This window comes from Bos javanicus, chromosome 1 (genome assembly GCF_032452875.1).
Source record: "Bos javanicus breed banteng chromosome 1, ARS-OSU_banteng_1.0, whole genome shotgun sequence".
NCBI classification, from domain to species: Eukaryota; Metazoa; Chordata; class Mammalia; order Artiodactyla; family Bovidae; genus Bos; species Bos javanicus.
Genome location: NC_083868.1, coordinates 59541507 through 59569427, shown reverse-complemented (window position 1 = coordinate 59569427; position 27921 = coordinate 59541507). Strand labels below are relative to the sequence as shown.

General features: G+C 39.8%; 1 protein-coding gene across 28 annotated transcripts in view; it reads left to right on the top strand.

Annotated features, from left to right (window-relative positions):
- ZBTB20 (zinc finger and BTB domain containing 20) overlaps positions 1 to 27921 on the top strand; it is an 865788-nt gene that overhangs the window by 509198 nt on the left and 328669 nt on the right. For 3 of the 28 annotated variants that reach the window (XM_061427631.1, XM_061427611.1, XM_061427482.1), the window contains exon 1: positions 1864 to 27921. The exons of the other annotated variants lie outside the window; for them this stretch is intronic. The gene's annotated coding sequence lies outside the window, so the exon portion shown is untranslated. Of the gene's footprint in view, positions 1 to 1863 lie in introns of those variants that run through there. 28 annotated transcript variants of the gene reach the window in all.

Genomic DNA, 27921 nt, shown 5'->3' with positions numbered 1-27921 from the left:
GGAGAAACTAGACCCTTTTCCAAATACAAACTCTAGTACAAGGGAGAAAAGATAGGCTTTTTGCTTTCTTTAAACTAGAGTTTCCACGTTTTATTTTCATCTCCAAATCAATGTTTTCCTAATTTCTCCCATTCACTATAATCCTATGAGAGAGGGTATCATGGCAAGGGGTGGCTTGGGTAACCTCCTTTTTGGTCTATAGACTCCTGTTGTCTTCCTTCTTAGCTGCTTTTCACATAGACATTTTTGTGTGGAGATTTTTTGAAAACTGAGAAATTTGAGAAAAATTTGTTCCTAAAATATTTATCCTTTTTTTTTTTTTTTATAAAAGGCCTTAGGAAAATGACTAAGCATAAAAAAGTAACTCTTTTCTGTCAGTTTTTCTGATTGCCTTCAGTAATCCTGCTAATCTTCTGCATTATTTTCTGACCATGCTCTGGACTTGATACCGTAGTTGAAGGTTCTATTCCATCAATCTTTTTCCTCTAGTCCTCCATCTAAATGATTCGTTCAGTGAAGAACTGAGCATGAAATATCTCCTGTTCTATAGTCTTCATACACATTCTTTGTGATTTTATCAAGTCAGAGAAAGTGATTGTGTCTATTTTGTAAAGCCAAGTGGCTATATAAATCCTAATTTAATGAATAAAATTAATTTGGCTACTCCATAACAAAAATCTACTTGTATTAGAAGTCTGTTTAGTTTCAGTTCAGTTCAGTCGCTTAGTCGTGTCCGACTTGTTGTGACCCCATGAATCACAGCACACCAGGCCTCCCTGTCCATCACCAACTCCCGGAGTTCACTCAGACTCATGTCCATCAAGTCTGTGATGCCATCCAGCCATCTCATCCTCTGTCGTCCCCTTCTCCTCCTGCCCCCAATCCCTCCCAGCATCAGAGTCTTTTCCAATGAGTCAACTCTTCGCATGAGGTGGCCAAAGCACTGGAATTTCAGCTTCAGCATCAGTCCTTCCAATGAACACCCAGGACTGATCTCCTTTAAGATGGACTGGTTGGATCTCCTTGCAGTCCAAGGGACTCTCAAGAGTCTTCTCCAACACCACAGTTCAAAAGCATCAATTCCTCGGCACTCAGCTTTCTTTAGAGTCCAACTCTCACATCCATACATGACCACTGGAAAAACCATAGCCTTGACTAGATGGACCTTTGTGGACAAAGTAATGTCTCTGCTTTTTAATATGCTATCTAGGTTGGTCATAAATTTCCTTCCAAGGAGTAAGCGTCTTTTAATTTCATGGCTGTAATCACCATCAGCAGTGATTTTGGAGCCCCCCAAAATAAACTCAGCCACTGTTTCCACTGTTTCCCATCTATTTGCCATGAAGTAATGGGACTGGATGCCATGATTTTTAGTTTTCTGAATGTTGAGCTTTAAGCCAACATTTTCATTCTCCTCTTTCACTTTCATCAAGAGGCTATTTAGTTCTTCTTCACTTTCTGCCATAAGGGTGGTGTCATCTGCATATCTGAGGTTATTGATATTTCTCCTGGCAATCTTGATTCCAACTTGTGCTGCATCCAGCCCTGCATTTCTCACAATGTACTCTGCATAGAAGTTAAATAAGCAGGGTGACGATATACAGCCTTGACGTACTCATTTTCCTATTTGGAACCAATCTGTTGTTCCGTGTCCAGTTCTAAATGTTGCTTCCTGACCTGTACATAGGTTTCTCAAGAGGCAGGTCAGGTGGTCTGGTATTCTCATCTCTTTCAGAATTTGTTTAGCTTCAGTTCAGTTCAGTTCAGTCGCTCAGTAGTGTCCAACTCTGCGACCCCATGAATCGCAGCACGCCAGGCCTCCTTGACCATCACCAACTCCCGGAGTTCCGGCATTGAGTCAGTGATGCCATCCAGCCATCACATCCTCTGTCGTCCCCTTCTCCTCTTGCCCCCAATCCCTCCCAGCATCAGAGTCTTTTCCAATGAGTCAACTCTTCGCATGAGGTGGCCAAAGTACTGGAGTTTCAACTTTAGCATCATTCCTTCCAAAGAAATCCCAGGGCTGATCTCCTTCAGAATGGACTGTTTGGATCTCCTTGCAGTCCAAGGGACTCTCAAGAGTCTTCTCCAACAGCACAGTTCAAAAGCATCAATATTCAGCGCTCAGCCTTCTTCATAGGAGTCATTAAATAGCTATGACTCAACACCCCCTCTTGAGGTGCTGGGTGGGTTGGGGAAGAGAGTGAAAGTGGGGGAACTAATAATAATATTAAAATAAAATAACATTGAATTTCAAAAATACTATCCATTGTAAACTGATGCTAGCCTAAAAGATACCAGGAAACAGCTGACTGAAACAAATACAGTTGAAACATTTTTGGAATTAACGAATGAGTCTAGCTTCCGGATAGTGCTATCAAGACAAAGGAATGTCGTCTTTGAGTGATTGGGAAAAGGGTGAGAGGTGAGTTTGAGAGATCCTCACCATTTGGCTAGATATTTAATTATATTTGTCATTAATGCTTTGGATTGTAGTTATAAGGTTTAAAGGAGCTATTAGTTAATCATATACAGGAATTCTTTGATAATGCATATGTGTTTGAGAACAGTTGGTAATAAAAAAAATTTCTGTACATACTTATTATTTACATAAAAATGTATTATGTGAATTTTTAAAGGGTAGGTGATTTTTGTATTCACTCACCAATATAGTCTCCTACAATGAGTCCTTTAGAATATTAACATTTTACTTTTATACAGGGAACTTTTACTATATTTTCATATGCCTTTCTTATTTGTAATAATCACTTCAACAAACAACTGTGGGGCCCACATGTCTGTATATAACAAACTATGTTATATTTATGATGTGTGTCGGGTTTAAAAAATATGCTATTGAATATCCATTATCCATAGAGAAAGATTTTTTAATTTTAATATTAATCTTCTGATTATTTTTTCATTTCTAGAGCTAGTGAATTCATTTAAATTATGTCCTAAATATACTTTATCCTGCCTACTCAAAACTACATAATTCCAAATATAAGGGCTTATTAGTCCCATTTTTCTGGCTTTCTTACCACATCGATAGCAACATTAGCAACATCAATAGATGGATAGTTAGACACAGAATGAATGAACTGCAGTGATATGCGAGCCTGCCTGCGAGTTAAGTCGCTTCAGTTGTCTCCAACTCTTTGTGACCCTATGGACTGTAGCCCGCCAGGCTCCTCTGTCCATGGGATTCTCCAGGCAAGAAAACTGGAGTGGGTTGCCATGCCCTTCTCCAGGGGATCTTCCCCACCCAGGGACTGAACCAGTGTCTCTGTCTCCGATGTTGGCAGGCAGGTTCTTTACCACTAGCACCACCTGGGAAGCCCTGCAGTGATGTGCAACATGGGTAAATTTCAACATTGTAATATTAAGTGAAAATAATTAAATCTCAAAGCATTATATAGTGCATAGTAGCATTTTATAGAGCTAAAAGTGGGCTTACCAGGTGGCTCAGGGGTAAAGAATCCACCTGCCAATGCAGGAGACACAGGAGATGTAGGTTCAGTCCCTGAGTGGGGAATATCTCCTGGAGTAGGAAATGGAAACCCACCCCAGTATTCTTGCCTGTAAAATTCTATGGACACAGGAGCCTGGTGGGCTACAGTCCATGGGGTTGCAAAGAGTCCCACATAACTGAGCACTCGCACACATAAAGTTAAAAGCAATCGAACTATATACACACTGCATACATAATAATTGTACATATACAAATGCATGCATGTTTGCTCAGTTGCTTCGGTTGTCTCAAACTCTTCATGGTCCCAAGGACTGTAGTCGGCCAGGCTCCTTTGTCCATGGGATTCTCCTGGCAAGAATACTAGAGTAGATTGCCATTTCCTCTTCCAGGGGATCTTCCTGACCCAGGTATGGAACCTGCACATCCTGCCTCTCTTGCATTGCAAGCAGATTCTTTATCACTGAGGCACCAGGGAAGCCCATGTATATGTATATGTATATGTATATGTATATGTATATATGTATACTTCTATACACATGCAAACATAAATTTAAGAATACCGATAGATGAGATGAAACTACATGAAAAGGGAAACAAAGAAATGATAGACTTAAGAATCAGAATAATGGCTATCTTGGGTGGAAGAGGCAAGAGTGTAAATGAGCAGAGCTAGGGCAATAGATGTAGGTTATTCAAAAGCTCCTAACTCTTCTTTCAGGGACATAGTTTGCTGCTGCTGCTGCTGTTGCTGCTGCTGCTGCTAAATCGCTTCAGTCGTGTCTGACTCTATGTGACCCCATGGACTGTAGCCCACCAGGCTCCCCCATCCCTGGGATTCTCCAGGCACTAGTGTTTATTAATTAATTTTGAAAAAAAAACTACATGAATAAAGTAGGCTAGATGAGGTCCAGTAAGGAGCATGTATCATGTACCGAGGATTATGATTCATCTAATTCCATATACCAGAGGTACAAAAAAAAAAAAAAAAAAAGCCACAATCATTACCTTATTTCAGTTCAGTTAAGTCACTCAGTCATGTCCAACTCTTTGGGACCCCATGAACTGCAGCACACCAGGATTCCTTGTCCATCACCAACTCCCAGAGCTTACTCAAACTCATGTCCATCTAGACAGTTATGCCATTCTGTTATCTCATCCTCTGTTGTCCCCTTCTCCTCTCACCTTCAATCTTTCTCAGCATCAGGGTCTTTTCAAAGGAGTCAGTTCTTCTCATCAGGTGGCCAAAGTATTGGAGCTTCAGCCTTAGCATTAGTCCTTCCAACGAATATTCAGGACTGATATCCTTTAGGATTGACTGGTTTGATCTCCTTGCAGTCCAAGGGACTCTCAAGAGTCTTCTCTAACACCACAGTTCAAAAGCATCAGTTCTTCTGTGATCAGCTTTCCTTATCATCCAACTCTCACATCCATACATGACTACTGGAAAAACCATAGTTTTGACTAGATGGCCCTTTGTTGGCAAAGTAATGTCTCTGCTTTTTAATAGGCTGTCTAGGTTGGTCATAGCTTTTCTTCCAAGGAGCAAGTGTCTTTTAATTTCATGGCTGCAGTCACCATCTGCTGTGATATTGGAGCCCCCAGAAATAAAGTCTCTTACTGTTTTCATTGTTTCCCCACCTATTTGCCATGAAGGGATGGGGCTGGGTGCCATGATCTTAGTTTTCTGAATGTTGAGTTTTAAGCCAACTTTTTCACTCTCCTCTTTCACTTTCATCAAGAGGCTCTTTAGTTCTTCACTTTCTGCCATAAGGGTAGTGTCATCTGCATATCTGAGGTTATTAATATTTCTCCTGGCAATCTTGATTCCATCTTGTGCTGCATCCAGCCTGACATGATGTAGTCTGCATATAAGTTAAATAAGCAGGGTGACAATATATAGCCTTGACATACTCCTTTTCCTATTTGGAACCAGTCTGTTGTTCCATGTCCAGTTCTAACTGTTGCTTCCTGACCTGCATATAGGTTTCTCAAGAGGCAGGTCAGGTGCTCTGGTATTCCCGTGTCTTTCAGACTTTAAACTATGCCAAATTGGCAAACATGGAACAGCAGGAGAAGGAAGCTCCTGGTAAATTCCTAGATAGACTGAGAGGAGCCCTTCACAGACTGACTGACATTGATTCCGAAAGTGAAGAGGGATGAGTGATCTTAAAGACAGGTTTCTCACTCAGTCAGCTCCAGATATCCACCGTAAGCTATTAAAACAGGTGTATGGACCAAATCGAGCTTCCCTGGTGGCTCAGACAGTAAAGTGTCTGCCTGCAATGTGGGAGACCTGAGTTCGATCCCTGGGTTGAGAAGATCCCCTAGAGAAGGAAATGGAAACCCACTCTAGTACTCTTGCCTGGAAAATTCCATGGATGTAGGAGCCTGGTAGGCTACAGTCCATGGGGTCACAAAGAGTCAGACACGACTGAGCAACTTCACTGGTTACTAGGTATCTCTTGACTTCCTACTTTTGCATTCCAGGCCCCTATAATGAAAAGGACATATTTTGGGGGTGTTAGTTCTAGAAGGTCTTGTAGGTCTTCAGAGAACTGTTCAATTTCAGCTTCTTCAGCATTACTCGTTGGGGCATAGACTTGGATTACTGTGATATTGTATGATTTGCCTTGGAAATGAACAGAGATCATTCTGTCATTTTTGCAATTGCTTCCAAGTACTGCATTTTGAACTCTTTTATTGACTATGAGGGCTACTCCATTTCTTCTAAGGGATTCTTGCCCACAGTAGTAGATATAATGATCATCTGAGTTAAATTCACCCATTCCAGTCCATTTTAGTTCACTGATTCCTAAAATGTTGGTGTTCACTCTTGCCATCTCCTGTTTGACCACTTCCAATTTACTGTGATTTATGGACCTAACATTCCAGGTTCCTATACAATATTGTTCTTTACAGCATCGGACTTTACTTCTATCACTAGTCACATCCACAGCTGGGTGTTGTTTTTGCTTTGGCTCTGTCTCTTTATTCTTTCTGGAGTTATTTCTCCACTGATCTCCAGTAGCATATTGGACACCTACCGACCTGGGGAGTTCATCTTTCAGTGTCCTGTCTTTTTGCCTTCAGTGTCCTATCTTTTTGCCTTTTTATACTGTTCATGGGATTTTCAAGGCAAGAATACTGAAGTGGTTTGGCGTTCCCTTCTCCAGTGGACTACATTTTGTCAGAACTCTCCACCATGACCTGTCCATCTTAGGTGGCCCTACACGGCATGGCTTATGGTTTCATTGAATTAGACAAGGCTGTGGTTCATGTGATCAGTTTGATTAGTTTTCTCTGATTGTGGTTTTCATTCTATCTGCCCTCTGATGGATAAAGATAAGAGGTTTCCTGATGGGAGAGACTGATTGACAGGAGGAAACAGGGTCTTGTTCTGATGGGCGGGGCCATGCTCAGTAAATCTTTAATCTAATTTTTTGTTGATGGGCGGGGCTGTGTTCCCTCCCTGTTGTTGACCTGAGACCAAAGTATGGAGGAGGTAATGAAGATAATGGCAATCTCCTTCAAAAGGTCCCGTGCACCCACTGCCACACTCAGTGCCCCCAACCCTGCAGCAGGCCACCACCAACCCACGCCTCTGCCAGAGACTCCTGGACACTCACAGGCAAGTCTGGGTCAGTCTCTTGTGGGGTCACTGTTCCTTTTCCTGGGTCCTGGTGTGCACAAGGTTCTGTTTGTGTCCTCGAAGAGTCTGTTTCCCCAGTCCTGTGTAAGTTCTGGTGGCTCTATGGTGGGTTAATGGCGACCTCCTTCAGGAGGGCTTATGCCACACCCAGGTCTACTGCACCCAGAGCCCCTGCCCCTGTGGCAGTCCACTGCTGACCCGTACCTCAAACACTCAAACACTCAAAGGTAGGTCTGGCTTAGTCTCTGTGAAGTCTCCTGGTGCACACATAGATTACCGTAGTTATCTATTGCTAAAAAAAAGAACAAAAAAAAACCCCTCAAGACCATAGTAACTTAAAAGAGAACATGTGTTATCTCTCAGGAATCTCTCATGATCAGGAATTCAGGAGCAGGTTAGCAGGGTGGTTCTGGTTTCAGATCTTTCATTTTTGTGATTCTGATTTCAAGATGTCAGCAGAGGCTGCAGCCATCTGAAAGCTTGACTGGGGCTAGAAGATCCACTTCCAAGGTGGCTAACTCACATGAAGCAGAAGTCAGTGTTGACTCTTTGTCTCAGTTTCTTGCCATGTGGACCTCCAATTTGTTAATTTGCTTAAGTGTCTTCACAATATGGAGGCTGACTTCACAGTGAGTGATCAAAAAGCAGAAAGAGAGGAGCAATGGATTTCCTAACCTCAAATTGAGAGTCATACAAATCACTTTTGCCACATTGTTTGGTCACACAAGTCAACCCTGATAGGGGTTGTAGGTTGGACTACACAAGAGTGTGAATACCAGCCAGCAGGGGTCATTGAGGGTCATCTTGGAAGCCAGAACCACACAGCCCAATGTGGCTTACCTTGAACAACTAGTACTGCAACTCTTAAATCCCAAATGTTATGCTCTATTCTGTTCTCGGTGACATTAGAGAATTTTATTTTATCTTTAGAGTTGGAGGAGAAGGAAATAACTTTCTGCTTTGATACAATAATACTAACATTCTAATTTCAGTCTTTCCATTGAATTCTGTTAATAATCAATATATTAGCTTCCTTCTGCATGTGCTTTCAATTGTGTCAAACTGTATTTCTTTTTTTTTTTCTAATTCTATGATTTCTAATTTTTAACTTTCTGGCTTCATCCTTCCTAATATACTTAAAATTATTAATCATTTTGTTTCTTTCATGGATTTTCCCCCCCCAAGGTTGTAGATTTGTTAATTTGCTTATTTTAAAGTTTTTCTATTTTTTCTTTCAAAATATTTGTTCAAGTGGATTTGTACATTCAACAAGCATTTATAGAGAATCGTTCATATGCCAAAACAGTAAAGCCTCTCTATCAAGCAGAATTGAGAAGATATGGAAGTAAATACACATAGGGGGAAAAGGTGGAGTATTATAAGGAAAGGTAAGGACAAAATATAAAGTAAGAAAAAAATCAGATTAAATAGTTGGAGGGAATCTCAGTTTTTCTTCAATACCCTTCTATTTGAAAGACCTTCACTTCAACCATGCCAATTTAACAGTTGACTATTATACTCAAGTATCAACTGAGAATCATATACTCAAAGTCCAAGATCAGGCTTTGTGAAGTTTTAATACCTTTGGAACTTTTCACTGTTCGTTATTGATGACATAGCTTAAAATGGTAGTTCACTGATCTTATGAATCAGAAATGTGTGTAGATAGTAAGAAATAAAAAGAAAAATGTGTTTAGCACTTTACAGGTAACTGAAAATTAGCCACACCAGTGATCCCTTTCCCACTATTGCTTCACTACTTGTCCAAATACGTTCAGGTGAATAAACCTCAAAGAGATCAATTACTTGAAGAATGTGTGACATAATGTTTGCTGTCCCTCTGTGACCTATGTCAGTTCCCAGCCTACATCTACAAGAAAGAGATCTTCCTTAAAGGGATTCTTTTTTTTTTTTCCATATTAGAATTTATTTCATTAAGTATGGAAAAGGAAGAAAACTATTTAGAACAAGAAGCCATCAGCACAACAAACTAGCACATGGAACAACTAAGGGAAATTTTGCAGCCTCAAAAGAATACTCGTGAAGGAATAAGCATGTTCCAACCATATGTTTTCATGTAATAGTTTACAAATGTATCCAACCACATAAAAACTAAAATTAGCCATTTTGGCGGGAAAGATGACCCCCTTTCTTAACAATGAAGATTTTAGCATATTTATTTTTCATATAAAAGGAGAGGTGATTAATAATGGTTTAAGATGTCATAAAATATTTTTCCTTGAATTTCTGTCTAACTAGGACTTGCAGTTTAATTCAACTGAAGTCTAATTCAAATTTTGCAACCTTTTGATATCAGATTGAATGGCACTTACTAAAACAGATATATAAATAATACATCATCTTATATTCTTCTGAAACTGCTTACAGTATATTCTAGGATTACATACCAACCATAATCTCCAAAACTGTGAATGACCAGTGAGACAATGAAAAAGGACTGGGCCGCATTCAAATTCTTTTTGTCGGGGTGGGGTGGAATTCAGTTGAGCTTTGAATCTGGGAGGCTGAACCATGGGTCTTAGAATCCAAGGTTGCTGTTGGAGAAATAGTGAGAATTAGCTAGAAAGGTTTTCAGGAAAGAGTAAATTCAATTAACTTGCTATGGCTAAATATTTGAAACCTGAAAATTTTCAGGCTTCCAGACTTGTTCTGATCTCAGTCAGGCATTGGCAATCAAGAAAAGTGCTCGTTTTGTAGTATGCCAAGCTACTGCCACTCCCCTGGACAAAACTGCAAAATATCAGTATGCCCTATTGCCCACAAGGACTTCCCTAGTAGCTCAGCTGGTAAGAAATCTGCCTGCAATACAGGAGACCCCAGTCTAATTCCTGGGTTGGAAAGATCCCCTGGAGAAGGGAAAGGCTACCCACTCCAGTATTCTTGGGCTTCCCTTGTGGCTCAGCTGGTAAAGAATCTGCCTGCAATGTGGGAGACCTGGGTTCCACCCCTGGGTTGTTAAGATCCCCTGGAGAAGGGAAAGGCTACCCGCTCCAGTATTCTAGCCTGGAGAATTCTATGGACTCTATAGTCCAAGGGGTCTCAAAGAGTCGGACACAACTGAGTGATTTTCACTTCACTATTGCCCACAAATGAAAGCCTTACCCTACCACCTCCAGTCCCACTCTACCCAAATTTCCCTTGTCCCAACCTGAGCTATTTGTTCATTCCCAGATTGCCAATATCAGTTAAGTGTTGATCAGATTCTAGAACATCAAAGTAACTAATAAGGTGTGAATGAGGTTTATGGGTTCACAAGGCAGATTTGCATTTTAAAAGAGGGATTTGTTAAACACAAATGAACTTCTAATAAAAGGAATGTGTAAGAGAGATTTTTTTCTCTAAGGGATGGGGACATTTCCAGAGCTCTTTGTCAGCTCAGGGGTATCAAGTACAGCCTTGACATTCCTCTTCCATCTGCAAGCTCTTACCATTCACACCTCTATTTATCCTACCAGTAACCTTTGCAAATAGTACATATGTAAAACAGAATTATTAGAGAGTTGCTTGATAGAACTTTGTATAAACCTGAAGGTTCTTGGGCCTCCAATTAGGTACTAGAGCCCTAAATTTCACAGTAGTCCATTTAAACAGACAAAAAAGCCATACATTAAAGGATTAACTCTCCATTTAGTGTATTTATCCATTTAATTATTTAAATAAAGAAGAATTTGTAAGAACTTTCCTATAATTACTAAAAGAAATAAATGCTTATTTTTTAATTGAGGGAAAGGTTAGAGACCTTTTAAAAATAAAATCATTTAATTACATAAATATAAAGGAAAAATTTTTTTTAAAAACTTTCCATATAATTTTAATGTCAGATCAAGAGAATTAACTTTGAACACTTAGAATTTTTTCTGGGCCAAAGAATTTAATATTTCAGAGAAGAAAGAGGGGACTGATCCACACGAAGAAAGAGGAACATATCAGTAGGGATCTAGGAATCTCTTTAAAATGTGATGAGCAAAGAGAAAATTGCTCTGCTCCACAAATTAATTCCTACTCTAGCTCCTCTAGCTCCCATTTTGAAGAAAGATTATCTGTATCAGGTGGCTTCTCTTGTGGCTCAGCTGGTAAAGAATCCGCCTGCAATGCAGGAGACCTGGGTTCAGTCCCTGGGTTGGGAAGATCTCCTGGAGAAGGAAAAGGCTACCCACTCCAGTATTCTGGTCTAGAGAATTCCATGGGTCCATGGGGTCGCAAAGAGTTGGACACAACTAAGCAACTTTCACTTTCACTGATCTGTATCAGAAACTCATGAAACTACTAACAAAACATTTGATCAGAATTGTACACTTGAAATTTCAGACTTTCATTCTCTGGCCTCTGTGCACAGAGTCTATTCATCTTTCCCCCTTAGATCTTTGTGGGCCATCAAAGTCCACTCACAGGTATTACCCAGAAATGTGATGAAGCCATAAAAGAATATTCTAGAGACAGACTCCTGTTCCCACATGTGTGACTCAATCTTCGTTGTTGTGGACAATTTTTCTGAAGTCCATCCAAAAACTGTCTTTATTATAAAAAGAATAACAACTACTTTGAAATCATGCCAGGTTTTTATAGAATATATAGCTCTTTCACTTCTAATTTATAAAATGCCCTTAAAGGTAGCTTAGAAGGGATTAATAATGATGATGCTCACAGAGATCATTTGAATTTGACAACTGAGCAAATAGTTGAATTAGGATTCAAATCCTAGAGTTAAAGAATTGTATTTCAGATCTTGTGCTTTTTTCATTAGAGCAAATTTTAGGAGCAGATATACCTTCTTGCATGAAATAGGGCTAAGCCACCCCTGCTGCTACTGCTAAGTCACTTCAGTCGTGTCTGACTCTGCGCGACCCCATAGACGGCAGCCCACCAGGCTTCCCCGTCCCTGGGATTCTCCAGGCAAGAACACTGGAGTGGGTTGCCATTTCCTTCTCCAATGCATGAAAGTGAAAAGTGAAAGTAAAGTCGCTCAGTCGTGTCTGATTCTAGCGACCCCATGGACTGCAGCCTACCAGGCTCCTCCATCCATGGGATTTTCCAGGCAAAAGTACTAGAGTGGGTTGCCATTGCCTTCTCCGTAAGCCACCCCAGTACTGCCTAAAATTAGTTATGGTAAATAATCAATAAAAATATGACTTTCCAAAATTATTCTTATCTTAAACTTTCATATAATAAAATCTCTCTGGTTGAAGCATTGGGATTAAAGTAATCAAGTTTTATTTTAATAGTTTATCTCTTTCACTTTACAGAAGTGGACCAATAGTGACTATTTTAATTTGCCCTAAAGACAATCATTATGACTATAAATGATGTTATAAGTAACTTTTTTAAAGCTTATGTGTAGGATAATCCCATAATTTATCATCCAAATGAGGGCACTTTTGAGAATGAACGTGGCCACTGTTCCACTGAAACTATCCTGACTAAATGGAGAGATACGATTACTCAACTTACAGAACATAATTCTTGGTTCCAGAGTGATGCATTTTGAATGAACAAAGCCCAGAAGGATGAAAATCTATATACATATACCTTACCAGTAAGTTGCCCTGAATCCCAGTTCTCATGAAGTATTCCCCAGTAAAACTTAGTCACTTTCAGAGGGGTCTAACTAACAGGCATTAAGCAAACATTTGAAATGTCAAGAGAGAAAAATCTATCCAATAGATAAATTTCTACAGTTGATCAAAATATTATATAATACTACATTTTTCAGTCTCGAAGTCATGTCTGACTCTTTGCTACCCCATGGACCACTCCAGGCTCCTCTGTCCTCTACTGTCTCCTGGAGTTTGCTCAAATTCATGTCCATTGAGTCAATGATGCTATTTAACCATCTCATCCACTGTCACTCTCTTCTCCTTTGCTTGGTTTGATCTCCTTTATATACTACTACATTAGTAATTGATAAAGTAATTAAACTGCTAAGCAAAGGATTTTTATATACAAAAATTAAATTTGATAATGTAGGACTGTATTTAATCTTAAAATATCCTCATGACCGGCACAAATGAATTTTATTTTGAAGAAAAGATAGTATTTAGAGATTGTATTGCTATATACCATGCATGCAACATGCTGTCTTCCTATTTTGCCAATAAACTGCTATACTGAACAGTGACCCTCAGAGAATTGGTGTGCTTAACAGAATAACATTATCAGAAAATGAGAGAGTTTGATAACTCAAGAGAGAATTTGATAACTATTTTTAATTATTGCTGAGTTATTTGGAAATTCTTCAAATGAAATTACATTGATCCACCAGGGCTTCCCTGGTGGCTCAGACGGTAAAGAATCCGTCTGCAATGTGGGAGACCTGGGTTCGATCCCCGGGTTGGGAAGATTCCCTGGAGGAGGGCATGGCAACCCACTCCAATATTCTTGCCTGGAGAATTGCCATGGACAGGAGCCTGGCAGGCTACAGTCCATGGGGTCCCAAAGAGTTGGACACGACTGAGCAACTAAGCAAAACAATACCTTGCTTAAGAAGTAAAATTTTCCTGGTCTGTATGAAGTTCAGATTGACTTGATTAAGTTCATGGGAAAATGTCAGTTTTCTTACAATTTAAACTTTTAATTTGAGGTAGAAAGTTTCCCTTTTGGACAAAAAGTTGCAGCCTGGAAGTGGTAAAATGTCTTGGCGGGTGGGGAACTAATGAAACTTTGTTGTGGACTAGTTCACAAAGGAATACAAGATGCGTTACATAATGCAGCCCTTTGTTTGTGGAGCTTCTGACAGAATCCTGCAGTTTTAGCTCCGTTTTAGCTTGAACTGAAAACTGCCACCAAAGTCCTCCCAAACTCCAGGCAGCTGAGTCTTTTTCCCCACCTCCTGCCATGATTACTCTGGCTTCTGATTAAATCACACCTTATATTTAAGGTCACTAACCTAAAACGACCCAAAGCTACTTATTTCCCTCTTCAACAGTTCCCCATTATTTGGAATACTTGGAATACTTGAAAATAGTTTCTGTCCTAACTTATGTAGCCTTTTCTCCCAAAGCAAATGCTCTAATAGTTTCCTCATTCATGGGTTCAAACGTCAGGTGAAAGATTTTGGAAACTAGTTAGCATGCTGAGGAGTCTGGAGTATTTGCGTGAGTCGCAACCACGCTACCTGAGGGACAGAGAAAACGTCTTGTTAGTGCTACTTAACGAGTGCCGGCTCCTCGCTTAGTTTTAACAGAATCAGAACTGCATTGCATTGTCTTCTCTATATTTAATAGAAATCTTATTTGTATCATCTCTTCTTTAAAATATCCATGCCTTTGGGACTTCTTAATGTCTTCTTTCTTACTTAAAATACATTTTGACTATTTTTAGAAAACTTTTACAAGTTTGTTTTTATTTTATTACTAACTGAACTAGGTTGTAACAAATCCTCGTCATAGAACTTCTTATTTTAGACTGTTTTTTTCTGTTTTGACCTGGTTTAATCCTCCTTTCTCAATACAGATTTCCCCTTTGCTTTCAGAGTGAGCATTTCATTACATTTATTGAATGTCTAGTATATATAATCAAGATATGAAGCCAATGAATATTTATTACATACCAAGAATGTGACTGATGATTACCTTCTAGTTAGGAAGAATAGTTTGGATAATTCAACTTATGAAAGTTATTTCTTGGTTAGAAATGTGTTCTGTAGCAAAAATTCTGACCTGAGTGTCTTAAACAATAGGGGTTTGTGCTTCTCACATAACAAGTCCAGAGATAAAGAGCTGCTGGTATGTGATAAAGTGAGGGCCAACATCTCTGTGTTTCTCTTTGCTTTTTTATTTCTTATTTCACGTTTGTTGCTTTATGGTCACAAAACAGCTGCTGCAGCTAGAAGTGTACTGTCCATATTCAAAGGGAGAAGAGGCAAGCAGAAGGATTGCTTTTTACCTCTATCAGAAGAGAAAAAACTTTCTCAGAAACCAGCTTCTCAAGCAGATTGCCACATAGATCTTATTGACTAGAACTGGGTCCCAAGGCCCCCCTTGGTTGCTAGGGAGGCAAGGAAATCAGGGAACAGATTTGTCATAATTGGCTTAGAAATATCATAACTCATTCAGGACTGAGCACACTGCCACTCTGAACAAAATAGGAGTCTGTAGGTAGGAAGAAATTGGGGAATGGATATTGACTGGCAATAGTGTCTATTCCAGCTGTACTAGTCTAAAAAAGAAGATAAAAGAGAATTAATGTGGACCACAAAAACTGGGAAACAGTTTATGGATATGATAGAACATAACCTAGGCTATGAGGTAATTAAAGCAATTAGATTAATAAAAGAACGACACTAGGACACTCCAACTAAGAGAAGAACAAAAGCTTTAAGAAAGGAACATATGCTATTTATAGGAAGTAGACACTGCATTGTGAATTCCTTAATTCTTTGAAGGCAGGAAGTAAGGCTTATTCCTATTTATTTTCCTAGTGTCTCACACATAATAGATGCTTATTGAATCATAGTAAATGAATGCATAATATTCCAACCCAGAAGTCCAGACATGATTTAATAAATCATGGAGATAATAGAATAGAAAATTAAAATTTAGGCCTCCCTTGGCAATGCCAAGAAAAGGGAAATACTAATATAGTGTGGCTACACTCTGGAATACTTGCTGGGTAGTACTGGAACCTGGGACATTTAAGGAAGTAGAGCAAGAAATGGAGGCTGAAATATCAAGTTAGTAATTTGAACTTAATCTGTAAAAACCTGATTATGTTTCCAGAGTAAAGTTTCGGTAATATACAAATGTTGGCCTCCAGCAGGCCCTCCAGGTATTGGAAGCATCGAGTCTGTTGCTATCACTTGTCCCCCTTTTCTTCAAGTTCTGTTCTCTGTAACCTTTAGAGATTTCTACTGTGAAAGGAGCTCTGGAAAAATGTGAAGTGGTTCGTGGGAGATTCCTAGATTCCTACTTTACAATAATCGACATTTTACTTTTGTCCAGTTTCTGTTCTTTGCCAGTCTCTCTGCTGCCATTTTTAGGAGATCATTAAAATACCTGACTACCAATTGTTTATATTCTAACCAAGAATTTAAATCTCTTGATTGTTTTAAGTGAAGAAAAAGAAATTTAATACTGTTCACAAAAAATTAAGTTGGTCAAAAGGATAATTTGACTGGCTTTTATTGCTATGGTACAAATTCAACCAGACAACTCAGGCAAGAGTCAGACAGACTTGTTTCTGCAAATACCAAATGAGTAACTTCCACTAAAGGGAAATTATCTTTCTCATAGTCTTGCTCACTTTCTATTTAACCAAGGATAAACTGTCTTGTCCTACTTTGTTTCCTGAACCCTAGAATTTAAAATTGGCTTACCATCTACAATATTGCTAAGTAGTAAACTGAAATAATAAATGAAAGTAATTTAATTTTTGAATTGCACATCCATAAATCCCACATAATTTCAATGATTTGCAACTCCTTTTTGTTTTCAAGACCTTAACTTTACACACAAAAAATATGCTGGTGGAGTGGGGATAGGCATAGTAGTAAAATGTGCCAACTTAGTAACGGAGTTCTAACATGCTTATGGTCTATGGTCATTTGGTGAAGTTTACTTATTGCTTTAGGTTTCAGCCTCCTTGGTTAGATTAGAATGTGTGTGTGTGCTAAGTCACTTCAGTCATATCAGACTCTTTGCAACCCCATGGACTGTAGCCCGCCTCGCTCCTCTGTCCATGGGGATTCTCCAGGCAAGAATGCTGGAGTAGGTTGCCATGCCCTCCTCCAGGGGATCTTCCTGACCCAGGGATCAAATCCAGGTCTCCTAACATTTCCTGCATTGGCAGGTGGGTTCTTTACCTCTAGCGCCACCTCAGAAGCCCTAGATTAGAATACTTCAGGCTATTTAAGCTGAAGAATACTTTTTATTTTGACAAAAAAATTTTTTTTAATTGATTGAGTTATATATTTCCAGTGACAGATTTTTAACTATTCCGAAGACTTAACATTATTAATATTGCACTTGAATAAGTCACTCAGTTTGAGCATCAGTTTTCTCATCAAAATGAGGCAACTGGACTTACATGATCTCTAGCTATTTGCAGCTCTGAAATTGTATGATTTCATTTTTCAATTCAATTCAACAAACATTAATGAAGTACTTATATAATGCAAATCAACATGGTAGAGCCCAGATGGATACAGAGATAAATAACATGATTGTTTCATGCAAGGAGTTTGCAATTGGCTTCATTCAAGATTGAGGTGTATATTTCTCAACATGTCCTAGCCCCTCATGTTTGGGATGTGATTTATGAATGAAGGCATATGATTTATTACCAAAGGGGAGGAAATTCATTCATTTGTTAATGTTTCTCATATCTGAATTTGGAGAAATTAAAAAGGGGTCTGAACTATTATTTTAATTATGTTGTGCAATTGTATCCTACCCTCATTGCAGAGAATTTGGAGCCTTCCAGACCATTATCACATCCATCCCTAAAGAAGTCCAATGAAAATAGAAAGAAGTAAATATAGTTATCCATATTTTAGTGATTAGAAAAATGGACCCTAGATTTCCTGGAGATATACAATGAGCAAGTGAACAGGCAAAAAATCTAGGAACCCTCCCCCTAGGACTGCATAACCAGCTTCCCTTGTGAGTGACAGTTTCTTTTAGCAGATTCTGCAGAGCCTGATTGCTAACCTGTCTTCCACACCTGATCCTTCCTTATTCTTTATCTAAACAGCAGCTTAGTCACTGATGATTTCAGATGTATCACCAGGAAAAAAAAAGGGGGTATGGTGGAAGAGTGGAATGTACACAATAACAGATGTGCCATGCAAGCTGTGATATAGTGATATAGTGTTCCAGTCTTCAGTTTGCATTAAAATTAGAAGTGAAGAAAAGTTGAGGACCCAGTCAGTCTGATCCATAAGCATTTGTCTGTAGGCCCAGCAGCCATAAAGAAACCTGTGTCACTCTAAACATGCCACCCTGGAAACTCTGTCTCAATCCTTAGTATCACTAGAATTTTCCTAACCTGCTTTTGAGGGAAGTTAAGAACATAATGAATTTTCTTCTTTTTTACAAATTCTGCAAGCAGCTCCTTGGAAACAGTTGATTATATTTCCTTCTTTACCTAAATCTTCCTAGGTAGTAAAAAAGTCATATCCGTGTTTCGTCTCATGGTTTCCTTAGTCAAAAATTTGCATCCAAGGCCTAGGAAAATGTTTGGTCTTCACGATTGAATGTTTAAACAGGTGCACACTTCACTGGTCTGGCTGAGGAAAGGTAGTCTCCTCCTTTCGGAAACCGTGACGTTAAGAGAAAGATTCTCATGCCAGCTTTTATGAATGCCTGTGGAGGAGAGTCAGGTAATTCTTAAGACTTATTACCTGGGTTACCAACCTACTTGCATCCCTCCTATTTTATGTTCTCATGAAGAAATTGATTTAATAGATTCAAGATATTATTAAATACATTCTGCATTAATATTATATGTCCTCTTTGAATCCAAGTGGCAATACAATAGAATTTCATTTTATAAATAACACCTTTCAAGCTAACACCACAGGGCACAGTACAAAAGAATCAAAATAGAACACAAATGCTGTAATCAAATGCAGACCCCAGGAAGGCTGATTAAAAAGGCATGTTGCTAGTAAGAGCAGCCGACAGGGTAAATATAGTGGGTCAGAGCAGAACAGCCAACTGAACAGAAGGGCACACTAAAATAAAATGGACTTGCCTGCCTGATTCACATGGCCTTATGATTCTCCTTTGTCATCGTTTCCTTTTGGACTCAACAATTGCAGGGGAGAGGTGTGCATATCTGTTTGCTGGGGAAATGGGGATCGAATGTATGTAAGGTCATTAGGTTTATCCTCAGTCTTCACAGACAACACAAACAAAAGAAAATTCTAAAGACAGTCACTTGTCTAAAATCCTAAAGCAATGCCTACAGTATTTGCTTGATAATCCCACTGGTTTTCAGAAAACACGACTGAAGGAAGCCAGTAGATCCTCCCCATAATAGTGAGAGCGGATAGTACTACTATGACCAGGCATCAGTGAAAACAGACAAATGGGTGGGACAGGTGCTTTGTGGCCTTAGTTTTGAGCCTGTCTCCTCTCCATAGCACTCGCTCCTCACCCAGTTGCTTTCTGTGCTCTCAGCCTCTTACCACCACACAACCCTTTCTAATGTCGGGGGTTTGTGTTTTAAATCCTACCTCTAGGTATAGAATAAACAGTTCTGCCCTCTTCTAAAAGGAAGAAAAGAATTAGGTGAAAACAGTTGAGATATTTAAGTATACCTCCCCATCCATATGTAAAATCAGTTCTGTCAGTGATCACTGTATACCTTAAGGAATGCTTCCCATTGGTCATTTACTTAAGCTTTTCTATATAATATTGAAGGTAGAACAATATAGGACAAGACTCATAGGGAAAATTCCCTACTAAATATATGATACATTTTTCTAAAATACAGCAACTCATAGTGAACAGCCTCCCCCAAAATGAGTCATAGAACAGCAAATATGGGTTCTAGAGTCAATAAAAAGAAAAGGAGAAAGGAAAGATAATAGTTGAGCTCATTTTTACCACTCTTGAAGCTGTGGATTGTTCATAATGACTCTCCTGATTTACCCACTTAGTTGAAATTCTGGACTGGGATCACCGATGCATAAATCTAGGTCAACAGTTTAGTATTTCTTTACATTTTTCCTAATCTGTTAACTGTAAACAAGTAAAACATATGTGGGCAGCATTTGGGGCTTACCCAGTGGTTTAGCAGTTAAGAATCTTCCTGCAGTCCAAGAGACACAGGAGATGTGAGTTCGATCCCTGAGTCAGGCAGATCCCCTGGAGGAGGGCATGGCAATCCACTCCAATCTTCTTGCTGGGAAAATCCCATGGACAGGAGCCTGGTGGGCTACAGTCCATGGGGCCACAAACAGCCCACATGACTGAAGAGAATGAGCACTCACGGGCAGCATTTGGGTTGGGGGAGGTCATCATGCCAATACTAGTAGTGCCACTTTTATTTAATAGAATATTATTGTCCTTAATTCTGACAATATGTATTTAATTATACAGAGTCAGTGCTTTAGCAAAGGTAAACAAGTCTAGTTAGTCATATAGTAAGAGAACACTGGATTGTAATCTCCAAAGTGAGTTATCTCATCAAGTGTATGATCTAATAACTCTGCCTGTTATCCATGTGCTGCCACGCAGATCCAAATTCACCCTTCCTTGCCTGCTCAACAAAAATGTATCTGGCTCCTTTAAATATTTCCCTTTCCTGACTGTCTGTGTGTGTGCGCTTTGCCAGTGAGGATTCAGAGAGACATTATAGGAGGAAGAGGGTTTCCTTCCAGGTTGCCTGTACATTTTTGGCAGGCTCCTGCACTGTGCATGGTTCTCTAGGGCCTGGCTCCTGCGGCACACACTTCCGCCCTGTGGCCCAGCAGCCGAAGTTCAGGTAGTTTCTCCAGTGTCCAGCAGCTACCTCTATTACCCACCACACACACACACACACACATGCACACATTGGGCGGTGGTTTACGTGGTAGAGTGCCTCGGATGAAACAGCCTCCCTGTGAACAGTTTCCCAGACACCCTGGAGTATAGACTTCCAGCCAGTTTTTCTGACACACTGCTCCAGCAGTTTCTCTGCCATTCAGTCATTGGCTGTGCCTTGTGCAACAATGGGCTTCCCTGGTGGTTCAGTCAGTAAAGAATCTGCCTGCAATGCAGGACACCCAGGTTTGATCCCTGGGTCAGGAAGATCCACTGGAGAGGGGAATAGTTATCCACTGGAGAGGGGAATAGTTACCCACTCCAGTATTCTTGCCTTGAGAACTCCATGGACAGAGGAGTCTGGCAGGCTACAGTCCATGAGATTGCAAAGAATCAGACACGACTGAGTGCCTAACACTTTCACTTTGCCCAATAAAGACTGCAGCCTGGTCCAAAGGTGTAAGGGACTCTTGATCGGGCACTCTCTATCAACCTTAGAAGTCGTGGCTCCTCCTTATATTTGCTTGTTCTTATATAATTTCAGTTAAGTTCAGTTCAGTCGCTCACTCATGTCCAACTCTTTGCAACCCCATGAACCACAGCACGCCAGGCCTCCCTATCCATCACCAACTCCCAGAGTTTACTCAAACTCATGTCCACTGAGTCAGTGATGCCATCTAACCATCTCGTCCTCTGTTGTCCCCTTCTCCTCCTGCCTTCAATCTTTCCCAGCATCAGGGTCTTTTCAAATGAGTCAGCTCTTCTCGTCAGGTGGCTAAAATATTGGAATTTCAACTTCAGTATCAGTCCTTCCAATGAACACCCAGGACTGATCTCCTTTAGGATGGACTGGTTAGATCTCCTGGCAGTCCAAAGGACTCTCAAGAGTCTTCTCCAACACCACAGTTCAAAAGCATCAATTCTTCAGCGCTCAGCTTTCTTTAGAGTCCAACTCTCACATCCATACATGACTACTGGAAAAACCATAGCCTTGACTAGACAGACCTTTGTTGACAAAGTAATGTCTCTGCTTTTTAATATGCTGTCTAGGTTGGTCATTACTTTTCTTCCAAGGAGTAAGCGTCTTTTAATTTCATGGCTGCAATCACCATCCGCAGTGATTTTGAAGCCCAGAAAAATAAACTCAGCCACTGTTTCCCATCTATTTGCCATGAAGTAATGGAACCCATGATCTTAGTTTTCTGAATTTTGAGCTTTAAGCCCACTTTTTCACTCTCCTCTTTCACTTTCATCAAAAGGCTATTTAGTTCTTCTTCACTTTCTGCCATAAGGGTGGTGTCATCTGCATATCTGAGGTTATTGATATTTCTCCCAGCAATCTTGATTCCAGCTTGTGCTCACCCAGCCCAGCGTTTCTCATGATGTACTTTGCGCATAAGTTAAATAAGCAGGGTGACAATATACAGCCTTGACATACTCCTTTTCCTATTTGGAACCAGTCTGTTGTTCCATGTCCAGTCCTAACTGTTGCTTCCTGACCTGCATATAGGTTTCTCAAGAGGCAGGTCAGGTGGTCTGGTATTCCCATCTCTTTCAGAATTTTCCACAGTTTATTGTGATCCACACAGTCAAAGGTTTTGACATAGTCAATAAAGCAGAAATAGATGTTTTTCTGGAACTCTCTTGCTTTTTCAGTGATCTAGCAGATGTTGACAATTTGATCTCTGGTTCTTCTGCCTTTTCTAAAACCAGCTTGAACATCTGGAAGTTCATGGTTCACATATTGCTGAAGCCTTGCTTGGAGAATTTTGAGCATTACTTTACTAGTGTGTGAGATGAGTGAAATTGTGCAGTAGTTTGAGCATTCTTTAGCATTACCTTTCTTTGGGATTGGAATGAAAACTGACCTTTTCCAGTCCAGCGGCCCCTGCTGAGTTTTCCAAATTTGCTGGCATATTGACTACAGCACTTAAACAGCATCATCTTTTAGGATTTGATATAGCTCCACTGGAATTCCATCACCTCCACTAGCTTTGTTTGTAGTGATGCTTTCTAAGGCCCACTTGACTTCACATTCCAGGTTGTCTGGCTCTAAGTGAGTGATCACACGGTCATGATTATCTGGGTCATGAAGATCTTTTTTGTATTGTTCTTGTATGTATTCTTGCCACCTCTTCTTAATATCGTCTGCTTCTGTTAGGTCCATACCATTTCTGTCCTTTATTGAGCCCATCTTGTATAATTTACAGTTGTCTTATCATTAGTCACTCCCTCATTACTCCAAACCCCTGTTATAGTTAATAACTCTTTATATTAAATTTTTCCTATTCAAATTACTGTGTGGTTTCTGTTTCCTGATGGACCATGACTGCTCCATGACTAAAAAGGATTGAAGTAATATGTATTGTTTGGGAGTAGGTAGCAGTAAATCATCTCTTTATGGAATGGATTAGCATTAGTATGATGGGCCTTATCCCAGCCTCGCTGTTAGAGGAACAAAGAGTTTTGAGAATTTGATGCTAGATTGAAAAGTGACTTAAGAATATGACGCTGTGTACTATTTTTAACTGTACATATGGTTTTAAGGATCTGATTTTAAAATATTTTACTTGATCTCACTGAGAGTTTTGTAAAATGTAAACTGTAAAAAGGCAGACAACAAAAGCCTGGACTCAAAAGTAATTTGTTGGCCTTGAAAAGATGTTGGAAAATAATAACACTATAATGTGAATATTTAGATTAGTAATGCTAGGGAAATAATGATTCCCATGGTTTTTTGAGAACTCGTAGCAACAGGGGTAGATGGGGCTTCCCTGGTGGCTCAGAGGGTAAAGAATCTGCCTGCAGTACAGGAGATGCAAGTTCCATCCCTGGGTCAGGAAGGTCCCCTGGAGAAGGGAATGGCCACCCACTCCAGTATTCTTGCCTGGAGAATTCCACGGACAGAGGAGCCTGGAAGACTACAGTCCATGGGGTTGCAAAGAGCAGGACATGACTGAGTGATTAACACACACACACACTGTTATTATCCTTATTTTACAAATAGAGAAATAGAGGTTCTGGAAGGTTAAGGAACTGACGTAACATGCTTTGTGTAGTACATCTCAGGGCAAGGTTTTGAGCTTAGATCTGACTGTGAGGCCTGACTCGGAACCATTGCCCTCTGCTATCAGAACACTAATACTGAAATAAATAGCAAGCTACCTGGGAGACCAAACACAGAAGAGATACCAAATCCAGAAAGAGATACTCTAACATATCCTTAAAATGTATAGCACACTTTGAGATAGTTCTGAGACAATTTAGTACTCTTACCTAAAAATATATGGACGAGCTGGGTGAACACTGATGATCAAATCCCCAGATCCAAAGTGTTAACTGTGTATCAAAACCCCAGCAGCCTTGATTCAGAGCTGAATTGAAGGCAGATGAAATATTAACAGCAGTTCTAGCAGCACAAAATGAAATATGAGATCCTGTATCAGAAATTATTAGTAACCTGTTAAAAGAAATGCTGAAAAATGGCAGTTACCAAATTAAAACTGGGAAACAGAGCCCAAATGGGAAATTTTGAAAAGTTTGGAGGAAAATAAATGACAGATTGTCCTCTTGGCTCTTATTACTATGCCATCCTAAATCCTACTTGGCAATACATGGTGGAGGTGAAATAAGAACTGCATCACTGCCAGTGCTGGTCCTCAAATTTGTAGTTCTAAGTGTCTGTGAGGGTGTCTGCGATTGATTGGAAAAGTAGCTAGAATTTGGTAGCTCTATCTAAATTGGAGAGTCTAGAGACTCTTATTATGAAAGGCTTCCTCTCATTTGTGAATTGGCCCCTTTGCTCCACTTTTGGATGCCTGGCTTCCTCCATGCCGAGCTGCACTAAATGTTTCTACATGGGAAAGCTATTCTCCTTAAATGCTTTCAAATTTAAAGCATCTATCTGGATATGTTCATGTTTATGACTCAAAATATCTAGCATCAAAAAAAATAGAGAGAGAGAGAAAGGTTACAAATACCAAATACTGGGTAGTAAATGAAGGCGATATTTTTCCATCAGTAACTGAGAGCAGAGAAATGACTAGAAGCAGAGTTGCTGAGCAGTTGGTGCCAGAGAGAAAAAGGAAATGAGCTATAGAACCATAGAATCTTCATGTTGGCAGAGACTATGGAGTTCATGTAGTCCAACCCTATCATTTTTCAATGAAGACACTGAGACATGGGGAGTTAAGGGACTTGACTTGCCCTAGACACATAGCTGTTTACTGACAGTCAGGCCAAAAACATTTCCCAACTCCCAGTCTGGAACTCTGTAGTTCAGCATGCTACTGCCATTCTCTACTGAAAATTAACACTAACCCAGCCTGGAACATAGAAGAATTCAGCATCTGTGAGAAGCAAGAAAAATGAATTCTGAGATGGAAATCAGTCCGAGAAAAAAGAGAGGGGAAATGAATGATTCTCTTTCACTGTGATTCTTTGGCCAACGTTTCTAAAGATATTTTCTATCAGTTTACTCCTCCATCCCTTTCTACAAAAAAATAATAAAATAATTTGGTTGTAATTCCCCAGGGTTTATATTTACACATTCAGATTTGATTTACTTTGAGAATTCTCCCATGTACAAGTTGTCTTGATTATTTCGTGTGTGGCATTCCCATTGATTCCTGTTATTTACATGGGCCTGACTCTTTTTCCTAGCACTTAAATGTGCTCCAGAGTCCTTGTAGGGAGAATCTTCTCCCAGGGACACCCTAAGGATCAGATGTAGATTTAAGATGCAAGAATTATATTCTATTAACCTTTGTATTCTGTTAACCTCCTGGAAAACTTAAGCCATATGTGGGCCTCATAATAAGGCTCATGAGTTAGGTGAAATAATTTTATTTGGAAGCACAGGATACTTTGAAATAAACCAGTAACAAAGGAGAGACAATAAAAATGTTTCCGTAGGATACCCTGTGAAATAACAGTATGGGTCTTTCAGACAAGTTGAATATGTTTCAGAATAGAGCAACCGGAAATGAGAGAGTCAGACAGTATGATGAAAACTACAGATGGAATGCTTCGCATGGGAAGTGATTATATACAAGAAGAGGGCTCAGGAGCAGGTAGGCGTGGAGTTGGAAAGGAGTGGGTAACTGAAATAAGAGAAGATAATGCTTGACCAGGTCTAGTAAAATATTCCCTGCCACAACCACTGTTCTATGAAGAGACTGAGCCAAGAGGCCTGAAGAAGCTAACCTGAAGTTCAGCGTTGCCATTATTGTGGGAGGCAGCAGGCAGAGCACACCCGGATTTGTGTTACGCAGTAATCAGTGCTGGGTGTCAGCATTCATCAGCCAGATGGCCAGACCCACAATTAATCAATTAGGCTGGGATGATCAACTGGACTAAGTTTTCCCCTTTGGTAAAAAACCCTCATCACGCAGTCAAGGCCAATAGCACTTTTATCCTGTTGCTTTTGGAGATGCTTCTAAAAATCCCTCTTCTGTTTCAGGTTTCTAGTTACTTCGTGTTATTAAGTTCCAAGCTGCTTGGACAATATAGATACCCCAAATCGAGATTTTAACATAATAGGTTTTTAACATCCTCTGTGTTCATACATAATGTTTCAAATCTCCAGATAGAAACAAGCTTTTTGAAGCAACATTCTCTGAGGAATTTACTAGATGTAAGGTCTTCCTATTGGATCCTCTGAATCCATTGCAACAACACTGGAAATGATTCTTTCACTGAGTACTTAGGAAGATGATAGGTTAATAAGATACAAACAATTAGCATTTCATTGAGTATCCAACCTGTGATAGATACTACCATGATAAGGATCAGCAAACATTGATTCCATCTTTATAATAATTCAAGGTGATAATATTCCATTTCAAAGAAAAGAAAACTGAGGCTAGAAAGTTCATTTTCTTAAGGTCAAGCATTTATCAAAGAGGTGGTGAGATGATTTAATGATCTTTGGAATAAAAACTAAAAATTTATTCTACTTTTTTTTATACATTTTACACAACTGTTCATCTTTATACAAAAATAGTTAGGAGTGAGTCTTTATTAGCTCTGTCTAAAGCTCTGTAAAGAAATCTTTTACTAGTGTTTCCCAGCCCTGATAATGGTGTTCTCTTTTTCCTGCAACTCTTGCTGTACCCCATCTGACTTTTCAAGTTGCTTTCTCCCTTGTTTGGGGGCCATCGCCACTATTTGCTGACCATTCTGTCCCCACCTCAGTTTCCTTATCTAGAAACGCGCCCTCTGAGTTTGTTTCCTACCCTAAGTCTTTTCTTTATCCATTGACTCATTCAGGCTATTAGCCTCCTCCAAAAAAATGTCTGTTAATTGATTTATTTTTTATGTTGAACCTGTTTTTTTCCTCTGACTGTTTTATTTTCCTTCTCCTCTTGCTATATAACAGTACTCCTGCACAGGAAGAGGCGTGGGAAAGTCCTGTTGACAAGAAGTGTCACTTGCTGATGGAGGTCCATGCTGACCCCATGGAGCAGAAATATAGACACAATCTCATATTCCCTTTGTGTTCCAACACTGAACTTACTTCTCTCCTTTCTCTTGGCTCTTCTTTACTGCCACCCAAGCTTAACTGGAGTGCTTCTCTTTAACCATTTTGTGACCAGATTTTGCGAGGATGTCATTGACCCAAATGCACATCTTTGAGATATTAGGCTTTTACTTATAATCACATTATTTTATGGAACATGAGGCTTCCTGTTGTGATTTTACTGTACCGCTTTTCTTTTATTTGTTTGTTTTGCTACTTATCAAATAGGGAAAGCAATACCAAAATACCACAGGATGGTGTATAGGTAACCACTTTTTCTTAAATCAAGTTTAGGAGCACATGGAAAAAAAGGTATTACAGAGATCTTAATGAGCATCTTTTCTCCTCCAGGGCTCTACTGATGCCCTCTTTTTCTGTCTGCGGTACTCTAATTTGTTCTTGCTATGTTTGGTAGGCAGCTGTTCTAAGTTTTTCCCTTGCTGCTCCTTTTTGTACAGTCCTTCAGTCTTCACCCCAGAGCTGATGAGGCTCTTTCATTTTGACCTGCAGTATCTCTGTGAATTGCAGAGCTGAGCCCTGCCATCTAAACTGCCTTTCTGCTTCATTTTGCTCCTGACCTAACACCACCCCCCCACCCCTGCTATTCCAGGCCTGGCCTCTCATGACCAGAGACTGCTGACTCATCCTGGCCTGTGCCAAGCTGTGCAGTCGCTTAGCGATGTGGACAGGAGTCGAAGGACTAGAATGAGATCACTGAACTCATTTCACTTGTTGCTTACGGTACAGTCCAGCATGAGCTGGAAATGTAGGAACCTCAGCCTCTCGAGCAGAAAGA